At 39.3% G+C, this 16,664-nt stretch overlaps 1 long non-coding RNA gene across 9 annotated transcripts in view; it reads right to left on the bottom strand.

Annotated features, from left to right (window-relative positions):
* Positions 1-16,664, bottom strand: part of LOC148110420 (uncharacterized) — a 191,319-nt gene that overhangs the window by 20,907 nt on the left and 153,748 nt on the right. The window lies entirely within an intron of this gene.

Genomic DNA, 16,664 nt, shown 5'->3' with positions numbered 1-16,664 from the left:
GTTGCAACAGAGACCTTAAGGCCTACAAAGCCTAAATTTACGGCCCTTTAAAGAAAAAATGTGCCAATCTCTGCTGGAGGATAGAACAGGAAAAGAGGACTGAGGGCAAACCCAGAGGAGCTCCAAAAAAGTTAAGTGGCAGAAGCTACGGCAAAGAAGACGGACAAGTAGTAGCTAAAGAGATGAAAGGAAAGCCGGAGGAGTAAAGGAAGGATGAAAGAAGGCAGTGTTTCTGCGCGGTGTCGAATGCTGCTGAGAGACCAAGTAGAGTGAGGAGGGAGTAAGAGCATCAGCTGGGTTGAACCTGGAAATAACTAGCAGCTTACAAACATTCCCTCCGCAGCTGGAGACGCAGTACATGGCAGCAGGCAGCTGCCTTACAAAACTCTAAATTCTGGATGTGAAAAGGAGGCAAGAAGTGAGGCAACAATGTGTCTTCCTTTCCCTTTTTAGCTACTGCTTTATATCTGAAAAGGACTCGGGAAAGAGGGAGAAGTTGAAGATAACAGAGCAGAAGGAATCTGTGATGGTGTTGGGGTCCAAAGAGGGTGGAAGATGATGGGGTCCAAAGCACTGGTGGAGAGACTGGCAGGCTTTCAGATGGGAACGGGGTAGGTGCACACGCAGACCGTGGTGTTCTCTGTGAAGTCAGAGACCAAGGGGAATTGGGCTTTTGAAAAAGGAGGTTTTAAAATAGTTTCTGTGGAGAGTAAAGTGACCTGAGGCATAGTAGGACTGTAGGACATTGTGGAGGACCCGACTGTCTGGTGACTGAGAACTTGAGAGTTGGCCTATTGTGATCCTTCTGTTCCCTCCATAGGAGCACCCTACACAGAGGACGGGGAGGTACGTGGTGCGTGGCAGATGAGTCTGCTAAAACAAAGGGGTGCTGATAGAATAGTTGCTGAAATAATGGTCCTCCATATCTAAACCGGGTAGGTAAGGACATGAGGAGGAGCCACAGAGCCCTGGGAAGGCAGGATGGACAGGCCGATAGCAGCTCTGATCTGCTGGGAGTTGCTGGAACAGGCAGGTTTGAAAGGACAGGAAACACTAGTCACAGACCGGGATGCTTGGATTAATGATCAGAGAGGAGCAAGTTCACGGTGTCGTACTTTGCAAGCTGTGACCTTGGCAGTGGCTAAATGCAGAAGATCATGAGACACAAAACAAGATCAGGAAACCTGACAGGGCAGTTGGGTTGGACAGTGGACACTAAAATCATCCAGAAAGATGGCAGAAGTTGTATCGGGCACCACCAGCATGTTCAGTGAAGGAAGGGAAGGAGCCGGGAGGTCAGGAGGAGGCTGCAGCAGTGAGTGGTGTGCGCCTAAAGGGATGGGGCAGTGAGACCCCGACCCAGGCCAGCCCGCAAGAGGAGGAGCTCAGCCAGTGTCCACGCACACCCGGACAAGTACAAACCGATAAAAAGCACTTTGTGTATTGCCAAAGGTTTGATGTCCTTTACCAGGTACTCAGTCAATATTTGTTGACGTAATGAATGAAGGGAAGGAATAATCTCGATAAAAAATTTCTTGATTTCATTAGCGTGCTACAAACACGCCTTCCACTGACACAGGCCCAAGTGTTCAAGCCTTTAAATGCATTTTTGAAATTGTTTTGTTTTGAACGTTTTACGATTTACATTTTGTTTAGTTTTTTAAAAAGAGCAGCCAAAGCATTCTGCAGCCAAATAAAACCAGTCACCTCTCATGTAGTCTGGTTCTTCCCACCTCGTTTCAAATGACTGTTTTAAGTTTCTCTAATTGTTACCTGTTCCCCGAGACAACTCCATCTTTAATTTGGTTCACAGCTCTTTGTTCTGTTAAAACTTACGAAAATATTTGTTCAGGTTATTCTAGCAAAGAGAAATATGTTCTCAAAAGGAATTTTAGAATCAAATTACCAACTTCACCAAAATCTAGTGAACATAGAAGTGGGTCCTTGATAATCAGGAGATTTGCCTGTAGACTACCACAGGTGTAACTGAGCCTTCGCCTTGACAGAAAAGACTCTTGGTGACTTAACGAGTCTTCACAGGTGACAGGGGGCTTTGACCATGCTACAGGGCCTGGGCTACTCTCTTGTTGAGCAGAAGCTGCCAGCTGACTTTTCTACTGGTTTATAGCATTGTCTCTGCAGAAAAACACAATTTGGTTTACACTGATTTATATTCATCCCGGAGAAATGAAGCGCCATTCTTTGTTGACAACAAAATTCAATTTAAAAAGTTATCCTCACCAACTTTATTTTTTTTTGTTTTATTCTGTAATTGGTCACTGAGCTGTTACTTCTTTGACTTCGGGAAGACATAGTTTTTAACTTAAGATGGGTTAGCTCTTGTGCTTATGAGCAATCCTGATGAATTAACTGGCTACAAGTTTAATTCTGATGAGGTCTTCCTGAGTAGCCTGAAGATTTCTACCAGATTTCTGAGCTGGGGGCGGGGGGGAATAACTCTTTATTTTCAGCTTCTGACTTTCAGTTACTCTCTCCTCAGAAACAAACATGTTCCTATTTCTCTCATCCTTTTAAAAAAACACTAAGTCCCTTGATAACACTAGCTCTACTCTCCCTTCTCCCATTCATATCCAGAGTTCTCAAGCTGTGCGCATTACCGCTTCACTCCGTGTTTATCCCATCTGGTCCTCATCCCTCATACATAGTGACCTCTCGATTGCCACCTGAGTGTGTTTAGTTCTTTTCTTACCAGAGGATCTTGCCTCTATTTGCAACTGCTAATAATTAAAACTACTCCTTTGTTGTCCATGTTGTAATATGATGGGGGCCCCTTCTCTCTCTTGGGCTTTTCTTCACACACTTAAGCCTTTTAAATGTTGTCCTGTCCCATTTATCTCCACATTCATCTTGGTTGATCTTAGCCATTCTCTTGGTCTCAGCTGTCACCTATCTACTAAAGCTATGCATTGATATCTCCAGCCCAGATCTCTGAATTTTTCTATCTGTGATGCCTTGTCACCCGGGTACTAGCTACTCAAATACAGCAGGTCCAAACTTAGCATATTCTTGAAGATCTACCTCATTTGGGGGTTCAGCCAGCCACCCAACTGAGATTTCCCACCCCACACATGTGATCAAACTCACAGTCCTGTTAATTTGCCTACTAAATGTTATGACCTGTCTTCCCTCAGACTCCCATTTCAGACTTGCAAATCTCTTCTGAAACAATGCCAAAAAAATTTAACTAGTTTTCCTATCCCAGTCCCTCCCCTCCCATTGTACTACCAGGATAGTTTTAACAAAATCCAGTAGTTTCAGTCCCCTGCTTAAAACATTTGAAGCTCCCTCTAGCCTCCAAAATAATGCTCAGAATCCAGCCTAACCCACAAAACCCTCCTTGATCTGGCCCACGAGACACAGACAGCCTCTTGTTTTACTTTTCATTTTCTGTGCCAGGATTAACTGACTTGCTCTACCTTACACACACTCATGCACACATGCTCACAATACACTGTGTTCTGTTTTCTCTGCCTTTGCTCATGCTGACTCCTCAGTCAGCAATGCCTTCCTTTGGCCGACTCATTTTAGGTGATTAGGTGATAACGCCTCCAAGAAGCATTCAGCAGCTCACTCATCTGCCACCCTCACTCCATACGCCCTTCCTCTAGGCTCCATAGGTACTGAGTGTATTTCTCGGATGCAGCTGCAGTCCATGGTCTGTGTCCTGTGGTGTAGGATGTGTGCAGTGGTGTTTTACTCGTCCCTCTTTCCTGCATTCGGCGCACAGTAGACATACAAATCTTTGTTGAATAAATGTCATTAAGATAAACACTTTTCTGTAATGTTTTGGTACCCTATGTAACGCTGATACCCTGAACATTTTACTAAGTATTAAAAAAAAGAACATTTTACCATTTTTTTAAAAGATTGATAACTTTCAAAGCATGTTCACATATTACTGTCTTTTTGAAAAGTCATTACAGTACATTCATGAAACAAGGTGTTTAATCAAAATATAGATTAGACCCCAGAGGTTGGACAATGGCATGGAGTAGGACGACCCTAGGCTCGCCTCATCCCATGAATAAAATAACTATCAAATCATCCTAAATACCCCAGAAATTGACCTGAACACTAGCAGAACAAACTCTACAACCAAAGGAATAGAAGCCACATTGAAGAAGGTGGGAAGGGGGGAGATGCAGTTTGGGAGAGAAATGGACTGTGGCCAATGTGGTGGGGAGGGAGCTGTGGTTGAGGAGAAAGGCTAGAGACAGACTAACACACAGGAGAGCACACAGGAAAATGAATCCCCACAGCAACTGGCTTCAAAAGTGAGAAGGGCCAAATTTTGTAAGTTCTTGAAACCAGCAGGACTTAAAGCCTGGAGTTTTAAAGGTCAGCGGGCTTGGCTGATACAGAGCCACAAGGGCACTGTGCTGCTCTTGGAGAGAATGTAGTCAAACAACCCATGAACGTCAACTTGGAAACAGTGATCTGAAGAGCACCTGGGGCACATTGTGGGGAGGTTATTTGCTCATCTTGGAGCACATCCCAGAGAGACAAAATCTGTGGAGACCTTTCTGGTAACAAAGGAACTGCCATTTCTCTCTGCCACCGCTCAGCCTAACCACAGGACCTCCCGTGGGAACCAGCGCAGCATCCACTCTCCCTACCTAAATTACTTACCCCAAGCCTTACCACCAAATGCTGTCGGGCAACCACCCTTCCCAGCTGTGCTTACTTCAGTCCCAGCACAGCCAGCCCCCTCCACCAAAAGACTTGCCCAAACTCCTGCTCACACTGTGTCTACCTATATGGGAGTTCTGTGGAGCCTCGCTTCTGACAGTGGTGGTGACTGGTCTCATTTCACAAACAGACCAGAGCACACCTAGTTAAAACACGCCATATTCAGGCCAGGAGCCAAACAGCTCCCACAACAGGCAAAGGCAGACACTGCAGATGAGTGGCCTGAAGGGCAAAGCAGCCAGAACACAACAGCTGCGCGCGCAGCACACACCGGAGACACTCCCAGAAGCGCCAGGCCCTGGGGACAGGACGCCACATGGCACGGCCCTACTGGACCTCCTCCTGAGGCCATCGCCCTCAAGAACAGGAGATGCAGTTGACTTTCCTGACACACACGAATGGGCACAGAGACTTAGGAAAAAATGAGAAGACAGAGTTACTTGTCCCAAGTGAAAGAACAGGACAGGCAATGGGCAGAAATCCAAGCGAAAGATGTAAGTAACATGTCTGATAGAGAATTTAAAGTAATGTTCATAAAGATACTGGACTCAAGAGTGGAAGGCATCATTAGACCGTTAACACAGATAAGGAATAATATAGCACAGATAAAGGGCTTAAGAAACATAAATGACAAGTCTGCTTGATAGAATGAGCAGCAGGCTGGAAGAAGATGAATAAATTAATAAGCCAGAAGACAGAGTAATGGAAAGTAATCAAGCTGAACAAAAGAGAAAAAAGAGTTATGCAGAATGACAGTAGACTTAGGGAACTCCGTGATTCCATCAAATGTAATAAGACTCATGTTATAGGAGTCTCAGAAGAAAGAGAGAAAAGGAGGAAAAAATTATTTGAAGAAATAATAGCTGAAAACTTACCTCATCTGGCAAAGGAAACACCCAGATCTAGGAGACACAGAGGACCCCCCCCCAAAAATCAACAAAAGCAGATCCACACAAAGACATATTGTAATTAAGCTAGTAAAATATAGTGACAAAGAAAAACCTTTTAAAGTAGCAACACAAAATAAGACAGTAACTTACAAGGAAAACTCCATAAGTCTATCAAGGGCTTTTTCAGCAGAAACTTAACAAGCAAAAAGGGAGTGGCATGAACTATTTAAAGTGCTGAATGGGAAAAATCTGCAGCCAAAAATATTTAATCAAGCAAGGCTATCATTCAGAATAGAAGGACAGATAGTTTCCCAGACAACAAAGACTAAAGGAGTTCATGATCACTAAACCAGCCCTGCAAGAAATATTAAAGGGGACTCTTCTGAGCAGAAAGGAGAGACCAAAAATGACAGTATAAAGGTAGGAAACACAAAAGCAGTTAAAATGAATATTTCTCTAAAACATCTGTAAAGGAACTCACAAAAGGATGTAAAACATGACAACATATACCTAAAACGTGGGAGGAGTAAAGAATGGGTTCACTTAAACAACCATTAACTTAACATATTGACTGCTATATGCAAAAGAGTTTATATACAAACCTAATGGTAACCATATATCAAAAACCACTAATAAATATGCAATGAAGAGAAGAAATCTAAATATATCATTAAAGAAAATCAGCAAACCATGAAAGACAAAAAATCAGAGAAAATCCTCAGAAACAACCACACACAAAAAAATACAGTGACAATAAATACATACCTATCAGTAATTACTTGGAATGTAAATGGACTAAACACCCCTATCAAAAGACACAGGGTGACAGAATGGATAAAATAAACAAGACCCATCTACGTCCTGCCTACAAGAAACTCCTTTTAGATCTAAAGACAGATTGAAGTGAGGGAATGGAGAAACATTTATTCTACAAATGGATGGCAAAATAAAACTGGAGTAGCAATACTTAGACAAAATAGCCTTTACAACAAAAACTATAACAAGAAATGAGAGGACACTATATAATGATAAAAGGGACAATCCAAGAAGGTATAATTTTAAGTATTCACCCAACATAGAGCACGCAAATACATAAAACAGGTAATAACAAACATAAAGGAACTAGCCAATAATTCAATAGCAGTGGGGCACTTTAACACTGCAGGTACGTCAATGGACAGATCATCTAAACAGAAAATCAGCAAGGAAACAATGCTCTGAATGACACACTGGAACAGATGGATCTGACAGATATATTCAGAACATTTCATACTAAGACAGCGGAATACACATTCAAGTGCACACAGAACATTCTCCAGAATAGATCACGTTAGGCCACAAAACAAGCCTCAACAAATTCAAGAAGACTGAAGTCACACCGTGCATCGTTTTGACCACAATGCTGTGAAACTAGAAACCAACCATAAGAAAAAATCTAGAAAGATGACAAATACATGGAGGTTAAACAGCATGCTACTAAACAATGAATGGGTCAACCAGGAAATCAAAGAATAAATTTAAAAGTACACGGAAACAAATGAAAATGAAAACACAGTGGTCCAAAACCCTTGGGATGCAGCAAAGGCAGTTCTAAGAGGTAAGTTTATAGCAATACAGGCCTCATTTGAGAAGCAAGAAAAGTCTCAAACAACCTAACTTTACACCTTAATAGAGCTAGAAAAAGAACAACAAACAAAACCCCAAAACAGAAGAAAGGAAATAATAAAGGTTCGAGCAGAATTAAATGATACAGTAACTAAGAAAACGACAGAACAATGAAACCAGGAGCTGGTTCTTTGAAAAGATCAGTAAAATTGATAAACCTCTAGCCAGCCTCACAAAGAAAAAAAGAGAAATGACTTTAAAAAGTAAAGCCACAAATGAGAGAGTAGAAACAGCAACAACAGCACAGATATACAAACAATTATGAGAGTATTATGAAAAAGTATATGACAACAAAATGGATAACCTAGACGATATGAATAACTTCCTGGAAACACAGAAACTACAAAACTGTAACAGGAAGATAACAGACAATTTGAATAAACCAATAACCAGCAAGAAATTGAGTCAGTAATCAAAAAACTCCTAATAAACGAAAGTCCTTGACCAGATGGGTTTACAGGCAAATTCTACCAAACATTTAAAAAAGAGTTACTATTTATTCTTCTCAAACTATTCCAAAAAATAGATAAGGAAAATGTCCAAATTCATTCTATGCGGCCAGCATTACCCTGAGTCCAAAACCAGGAAAATACACCACTTTTTAAAAAAGAGAACTACAAGCCAGTATCCCTAATAAACATAGATGCAAAAATCCTTAATAAAATACTAGCAAACCGAATCCAACAATACATTTAAAAATTATTCACCACGGATCAAGTGGGATTTATTCCTGGGTTGCAAGGATGGTCCAATATTCTCAAATCAATCACCATGTTACATCACATCAAGAAGAGGAAGGATAAGAACCATATGATCATTTCGACAGATGCAGAAAAAGCATTTGACAAAGAACAACATCCATTCATGATAAAAACCTTCAGGGCGCGTGGGTGGCTCAGTCAGTTAAGTGTCTGCCTTTGGCTCAGGGCGTGATCCCGGAGTCTCAGGATCAAGTCCCGCATCAGGCTTCCCACTCAGTGGGGAATCTGCTTCTCCCTCTGACCTTCCCCGCTCTCATGCTTTCTCTCACTCTCTCAAATAAATTAATAAAATCTTAAAAAAAAGTCAATAAAGTAGGTTTAGATGGAACATGCCTCAACATAATAAAGGCCTAATATAAAAAACCCATAGTGAACATCATCCTCGATGGTGTAAAACTGAGAGCTTTTCCCCTAGGGTCAGGAACAAGACAAGGATGTCCACTCTCACCACTCTTATTCAACATGGTACTAGCAATCAGACAAACACAGCAATCATCCAAGAAAAAGGATTAAAGGCATCCAAATTGGTAAGGAAAAAGTAAAACTTTCACTATTTGCAGATGGCAGGATACTCTATATAGAAAACCCAAAAGACCACCAAAAAACTGCCAGAACTGATAAATTCAGTAAAGTTTCAGTATATAAAATCAACGTACAGAAATCTGTTGCATCTCTATACACCAATAATGAAGCAGCAGAAAGAGAAATTAAGAAAAATTTTTGCAGCATTATTTACGATACCCTAGATATGAAAGCAGCCCAAGTGTCCATCCATGGATTGATAAATGGATAAAGATGCGGTGTGTGTGCGCACACACACACACACTCACACTGGAATATTATTCAGCAATCAAAAAATGAATTCTTGCCATTTGCAATGACATGAATGGAGCTAGACAGTATAGTATAATGCTAAGCAAAACAAGTCAGTCAGAAAAAGACAAATACCATATGATTTTACTTATAGGTGGAACTTAAGAAACAAAACAAAGGGAGAAAAAAGAGAGAAATCAAGAAACAGACTCTTATCTACAGAGAACAAACGTGGTTACCAGAGGGGAGGTGGGGGGGGGGGGTAAATAGGTGGTGGGGAAAAAGGAGTGCACCTGTCATAAGCACCAAGTGATGTATGGAATTGTTGAATCACTATATTGTACACCCAAAACTAATATAACACTGTATATTATGTTAACTAACTAGAATTATGTTAGCTATGTTAACTAACTAGAGTTAAAATAAAAATTTTAAAAGCCCCAAATAAAAAAATAAAACAAAATACAGATTAAAAAACTAAGGTATAAAAAGGACAATTTTTTTTTTATGTAGTTCACTAACTATTAATGTTTCTTGGGTCTTAGACCTCTGAGAATTTCCTTAAAGCTATGTACTCTCTTGGCAGAAAAACTCTTATTTGCAAATAAACAATTTGCACAGAGCTTAGCAGGTTGTTCCACAGACTCCACACTGAGAACTCTGGTTAGTTGCAGAGCAGAGATAGCATTCAAGGCTCTACCAAATGCCCTTATCTCTCTTAGAACTTCTAGTGGTGCTCTTAGGAATTTTAAGATTTTAATCACCTTCAATTGTTTTTGTAACAAGGCAAAGTAAATATAACTTTAACTCAACTCTCGAGGGTTGTTGAATAATAAAGATTCAACTGAGTAAATTTAAAGATCAAACAATTCATGGAAAGCAGGCAGCATCCCAGAGAAAGGAGTTCCACGGAGCTTTAGAGAAGTCAACATTCTTTAAAGGCAGAAAGGGGGCAGAAAAAAATTACTAGCAAAGAATGCACTGTGTCAAGGCAAGGTCGTTCTCCTAAGGGGAAGAGAAGGGCCTATGACGTGGAACACTTCACTAGTGCTGGCCACGTGACTTCAAAATGACTGGTTAAATGTTTCATTCCTGAGGGGTTGAAACTGCAGATAGAATAGGCATTAAGGAGCAATGAGTTAAGATGGTGGAGGAGGAGGGAGACCCTAGGCTTGCCTCATCCCTTGAACACAGCTAGATAAACATAAAATCATTTTGAACACCCAAGAAATAACAACTAGAGCTGAAAAAAAAGAAACCCCACCACATTGTGGAAGACAAAGGAATTCTCCCCAAAAGAAAGATCAAGAATGTAAATAATCACTCTAAATGTGCCAATCAAAAGACACAGGGTATCAGAATGGATTTTAAAAAAAAAACAGAACCAAGATCCATCTATATATTACCTACAAGAGACTTATTTTAGACCTAAAGATACTTGTAAATTGAAAGTGAGGGAATGGAGAACCATCTGTCATGCCAATAGATGTCAAAAGAAAGCCGGAGTAGCCATACTTATATCAGACAAACTAGATTTTAAACCAGTCTGTAACAACAGATGAAGAAGAGCATTATATCATAACTAAGGGTTCTATCCGTCAAGAAGATCTAATTGTAAATATTCATGCCCCCACCTTGGGAGCACCCTAATATATAAATCAATTAATAACAAAGAAACTCATTGATGATAATACAATTATAGTAGGCAACTTTAACACCCTACTTACAGCAACGGACAGATCCCTGAAGCAGAAAACAAGGAACAATGGTTGAGTGACACACTGGACTGGATGGACTTAGATATATTCAGAACATTTCATCCTAACGCATCAGAATACACATTCTTCTCCAGTGCACATAAAACATTCTCCAGAATAGATCACATGCTGGGTCACAAATCAGCCCTCGACAAGTACACAAAGATGAAGATCATGCTGTGCATATTTTCAGATGACAACACTATGAAACTTGAAGTCAACCACAAGAAAACATTTGGAAAGAGCACAGATACATGGAAGTTAAAGAACATCCTACTAAAGAATGAATGGGTTAACCAGGAAATTTTTAACGAAATTTTAAAAGTACACGGAAACAAATGAAAGCACGACAGTCCAAAACCTTTGGAATGCAGCAAAGACAGTCCTAAGGGAGAAGTATATTGCAATACAGGCCTACCTCAAGAAGCAAGAAGAGTCTCAAATACATAACCTAACCTTACACCTAAAGGAGCTACGAAAGAATAGCAAATAAAGCCTAAAGCCAGCAGAAGGGAAAGAAAGTTAGAGCTCATATAAATGATATTGAAATTTTTAAAAACTGTAGAACAGACTAATGAAACTAAGAGCTGGTTCTTCAGAAACATTAATAAAATTGATAAACCCCTAGCCAGACTAATCAAAAAGAGAAAGAATCCAAATAAATAAAATCACATATGAAAGAGGAGAGATCACAACACCACAGAAATACAATTATAAGAGATTATGAAAAATTATATGCCAATAAACTGGGCAATTCCTAGAAACATACAAACTACCAAAGCTGAAACAAGAAGAAATAGAGAATTTGAACAGACCCATAACTAACAAAGAAATTGAATCAGTAACCAAAAATCTCCCAACAAAAAAGTCCTGGGCTGATCACTCACCCGGGGAATTCTACCAGACATTTAAAAGAGAGTTAATACCTATTCTTCTCAAACTGTTCCAAAAATAGAAATGGAAAGAAAACTCCAAAACTCCTCCTATGAGGCCAGCATTAGCTTGATTCCAAAACCAGACAAAAACCTCACTAAAAAGGAGAATTACAGGCCAATAGGCCCAATGAACATGGATGCAAAAATTCTAAACAAGATACTTGCAAGTCAAATCCAACATTACATTAAAAGAATTATTCACCATGTTCAAGTGGTACTTAATCCTGAGCTGCAGGGGTGGTTCAATATTCACAAATCAATCAACATGATACACAATATTAATAAAGGGAAGGATAAGAACCATATGATCCTGTCAATAGATGCAGAAAAAGCATTTGACAAAATACAGCATCCATTCTTGATAAAAACCCTCAACAAAGTAGGTATAGATGGAATATATCTCAACATCATAAAAGCTAGGTATGAAAGACCCAGTTAATATCATCCTCGATGGGAAAAAACTAAGACCTTTTCCTCTGTGGTCAGGAAAGATGTGGGTATCTATTCTCACCATTACTATTTAACATAGTACTGGAAGTTTTGGCCTCAGCAATCAGGCAACATTAAGCAATAAAAGGCATCCAAATTGGCAAGGAAGAAATCGAATTTTCACTCTTTGCAGACAACATGATACTCTATGTAGAAAACCTGAAAGAATCCACCAAAAAAGTACTAGAACAGATACATGAATTCAGCAAAGTTGCAGGATATAAAATCAATGAACAGAAATCTGCTGCATTTCTGTATGACAACAATGAAGCAGCAGAAAGAGAAATCAAGGAATCAATCCCATTTGCAATTGCACCAAAAACCATAAGATACCTAGGAAAAAACCTAACAAAAGAGGTGGAAGATCTGTACTCCGAAAACTATACAATACTTCTGGAAAGAAATTGAAGAGGACACAAAGAAAGAGAAACACATTCCATGCTCATGGACTGGAAGAACAAACCTTGTTAAAATGCCTATAGTACCCAAAGCAATCTACACATTTAATGCAATCCCCATCAACATACCACCAGCATTTTTCACAGAACTATAACAAGCAAACCATAAAATTTGAACCGCAAAAGACCCCAAATAACCAAAGCAATTCCAAAAAAGAAAAAACTGGAGGGATCGCAATTCCAGGTTTCAAGCTCCATTACAAAGCTGTAGTCATCAAGACAATATGGTACTGGCACAAAAACAGACACATAGAAGAGAGAACCCAGAAATGGACCCACAACTATATGACCAATTAATCTTTGACAAAGCAGCAAAGAATATCCAATGGAAAAAGGACAGTCTCTTCAACAAATGGTGTTTGGAAAATTGGACAGCAACATGCAGAAAAATGAAACTGGATCACTTTCTTACATCATACACAAAAATAAATTAAAAATGAATGAAAGACCTAAACGTGAGACAGGAAACCATCAAAATTCTAGGGAAGAACACAGGCAGAAACCTCCTTGACTTAGGCCGTAGGAATTTCTTAATAGACACGTTGCTGGGGGCAAGGGAAACAAAACCAAAAATGAACTACTGGGACTTCAACAAGATAAATGACTTCTGCACAGCAAAGGAAACAAATCAACTAAACTAAAAAGCAGCCTACAGAACAGAATGGATGAAGATATTTGCAAATGACATATCTGATAAGGGGTTAGTATTCAAAATCCAAAAAGGACTTATTAAATTCAACGCCCAAAAGACAAATAATCCAGTTAACAAATGGGCAGAAGACATGCATAAACATTTTTCCAGAGAAGACATCCAGATAGCTAACAGACACATGAAAAGATGCTCAACATCACTCATCATCGGGGAAATACAAATCAAAAGACTATGATGAGATAACACTTCACACCTGTCAGAATGGCTAAAATTAACACAGGAGACAACAGGAATTGAATGCAAGGATGCAGAGAAAGGGAACCCTCTTGCACTGCTGGTGGGAACACAGCCACTCTGAAGAACAGCATGGCAGTTCCTCTAAAAGCTAAAAACGGAACTACCCTATGATCCAGCAATTGCAGTACTATCTATGTATTTACCAAAAGGATACAAAAATACACGTTTGAAAGAGTACATGCACCCTATGTTTATAGCAGCATTATCAACTATAGCCAAACTATGGAAAGAGCCCAAATGCCTATCGAATGATGAATGGATAGAGAAGATGCGGTGTATACAATGGAATACCACTCGGCCATCAAAAAGAATGAAGCCTTGCCATTTGCAACGATGTGGATGGAGCTAGGTGTATTATGTTAAGTAAACTAAGTCAATCAGAGAAAGACACTGTATGATTTCACTCGTGGAATTTAAGAAACAAAATGGATGAACTTACAGAAGGGGGAGAAAATAGAGGGAGACAAGTCATGAGAGACAACTACAGAGAACAAATAGGGTTGATGGAGGGAGGTGGGTGGAAGATGGGACAGACGGGTGGTGGATATTAAGGAACACACTTGTGATGTTGAGCACTGGGTGTTATATGTAAATGATAAACCACTGAACTCTACTCCTGAAACTAATATTGAATTGTACGTCAACTGATTAGAATTTAATTTAAATAAAGGATGGGCATTTAGTCTTGGTTTGCTGATGTAGGGTTTAACACAAATGACTTCATTTTGGGCCTGCTGTGTCCTTCTTAACAAGATTCTGCAGACTTCACTGATGCAGATTCCAAAACTGGTGGCTATTTAAAATTTTATTTTCTTTTGGATATAGAAACAGAAGTTTAGGAAGCAAAATTAAGAAATCTGACCGTGTGATGTGGGAAGATTTAGAAGAAAACCCAGGAATCTTCCGTCCAAATCAGCAGCCTCAAACTTTTGACAAAAGCTTCTTTTGTATTTTATCACCAGAAGATTTTGTTTCCAGAAATGTTAACAAGCTAGCTAATTCTGATCCTCCTACCACTGAAAACAACAAAAACTAATGAGTATTTTTTTTTAATTGTTGTTTTAGAAGTAATGATCTAACAGGACAGTAAGAAATGACCAGATCAAAATCCAAGTGAAAACGGGACCCTGGAGAAAGAACCAAGCACTAAAGGTGGTTTTGTCCTGTAGCATTTACCAAACCTGGGGACTATGAGCTTCAGTTTTTAGGGCCTGACAGGACATGGTAAACAGAAATCAAAGACCCTCCGTCAATAAAGCAGGCCCCCAAAGAGCTACACTTCAGGATGAGGATGAATCAACGGTAAATCTACCACTGCACCACGAGCGCACTGCAAGAAAAGTTGCTTTAGGTAGGCAGGGTTGGAAAAAAAAAAAATCCCTAAGAAGTTATTGCTGAAAGCTAGCCCTTGCATCTGACTGAAGTCCACACCCCCTGCATGTTACAGAAACCTCATGTTGTACATTTAGATTAAACTAGACTGGTAGAGTTCCCTAAATGCCTGACAGAATGCAAGTCCTCTCTGATAGGACTCTCATCCTAAGTCTCAAAGAATTGCCAGAATAGTTTTCCAAGGCGAATGAGCAGTTCACAAAGTAATTACACAAGGAAACAAGACACCATGAATGAGGGTGACAGAAAATGGATCCATAAAAGGCTCAGATATTAAAATTATGAGATTTTCTAAAATAACTATGCTTGATGTTTTCTTAAAAATATAATAGCTTGAAAATATCTACAGGGAACAGAAAATTTTTTAAATGACCCAGAAGATTTGAAAATTAATAGATTAACACAATTTATGGAAATGAAAAATGCAGAAATAAATCAGATTAGATAGCTGCAGAGGGAACTGAAGGGAAGACAGCTCAGAAGGCATTTTTCAGAATCAGCACAAAAGAAATGGACAAGGGCATCTGGGTAGCTCAGGAGGTTAAGCATCTGACTCTTGATTTTGGCTCAAGTCATGATCTCAGGCTCGTAAGATAGAGCCCCACTTAAGATTCTCCCTCCCTCTCCCTTTGTTCCCTCCTTCCCCATTCACTTGTTCACTCTCTCATTCTTGCTCTCTCTCAAAATGGACAAAATCAAAAAGAAGTTAAGCAATGTGGAAGAGTGAAAGGGACTAAAATATGTGTCTAATCAGAGCTGCAGAAGAAGAGAGAAAATGGGCTAGAAGCTACATTTCAGGATATAAGCACTCAGAATTTATCCAAATTTATAAGAAAGAAACAACAATCGAAAGATTAGAGAAGCTCAATGAATCAAAAGCATCCAGACCCATCACTGTGAAACTGCAAATCAACATGACAAAGGATCTTAAAAACAGCCAGAGGAAAAAAGTTGGCATTCTAAGGAAAGAGACTTAGGCTGAACTCTCAACAATAGAAGCCAGAAGATAATGCTGTGTCCCAAAAGGACGACTTTGTGCATATGTGTGTGTGTGTGTGTGTGTGTGTGTGTATGCGTGCGTGCACTCTACTTGCATTATTTCACCTCGCCCTCTCCATACCACTCTCGGTTTGCATGATTTTTTTTATTATATTTCACTTAGCATAATCCACTCCAGTTCCATCCATGTCCATGCAAATGGCGGGTATTCATCCTTTCTGATGGCTGAGTAATGTTTCATTGTATATATGAACCACATCTTCTTTGTCCATTCATCTGTTGAAGGACATCTCACCTCCTTCCACAGTCTTAAAGGGAAATATCTGCCAACACAGAACCCTATTCCCACTAAAAATATCTTTCAGGAATGAGAATAAAATAAAGACATTTTCAGATCACCAAACACTGAAGGTTTGCCACCAACATATCTTCACCAAGGGAAATTCTAAGAGAAGAAGGAATAAATAACAATAAAAGTAGTAAATATTTATGGATAAGCTAAATGAAACTGGCTATATGAAATAAGATAGTGTCTTATGGATTTAAATTAAATAATACTTAAAATCTCAAGTATAGCCTAACTCAGGAACAAGGTAAATGGGAGTTATAGGTGTTCTGAGGCCCTTGAATTGTCAGAGGAGATTAAATGTATTCATTGATTTTAGACTTGGTTAAGTATATATACTGAATTGATAGGAATAGGAACAAAGTATGTTACTTTCAAACAGAGAAGGTTAACATCTTCAGAAGAAAGCTAGAAATGGAAGAAAAAGGAATAAAAACAAGACAAATAGCAAAATTAAAAGATGAATGATACATTCTATATATAGGTAACATGTGAATTAT

This window comes from Ursus americanus, chromosome 3 (assembly GCF_024610735.1).
Source record: "Ursus americanus isolate L20-20 chromosome 3, mUrsAme1.1.p, whole genome shotgun sequence".
Taxonomy (NCBI): Eukaryota; Metazoa; Chordata; class Mammalia; order Carnivora; family Ursidae; genus Ursus; species Ursus americanus.
This window is presented reverse-complemented; position numbering and strand designations above follow the sequence as displayed.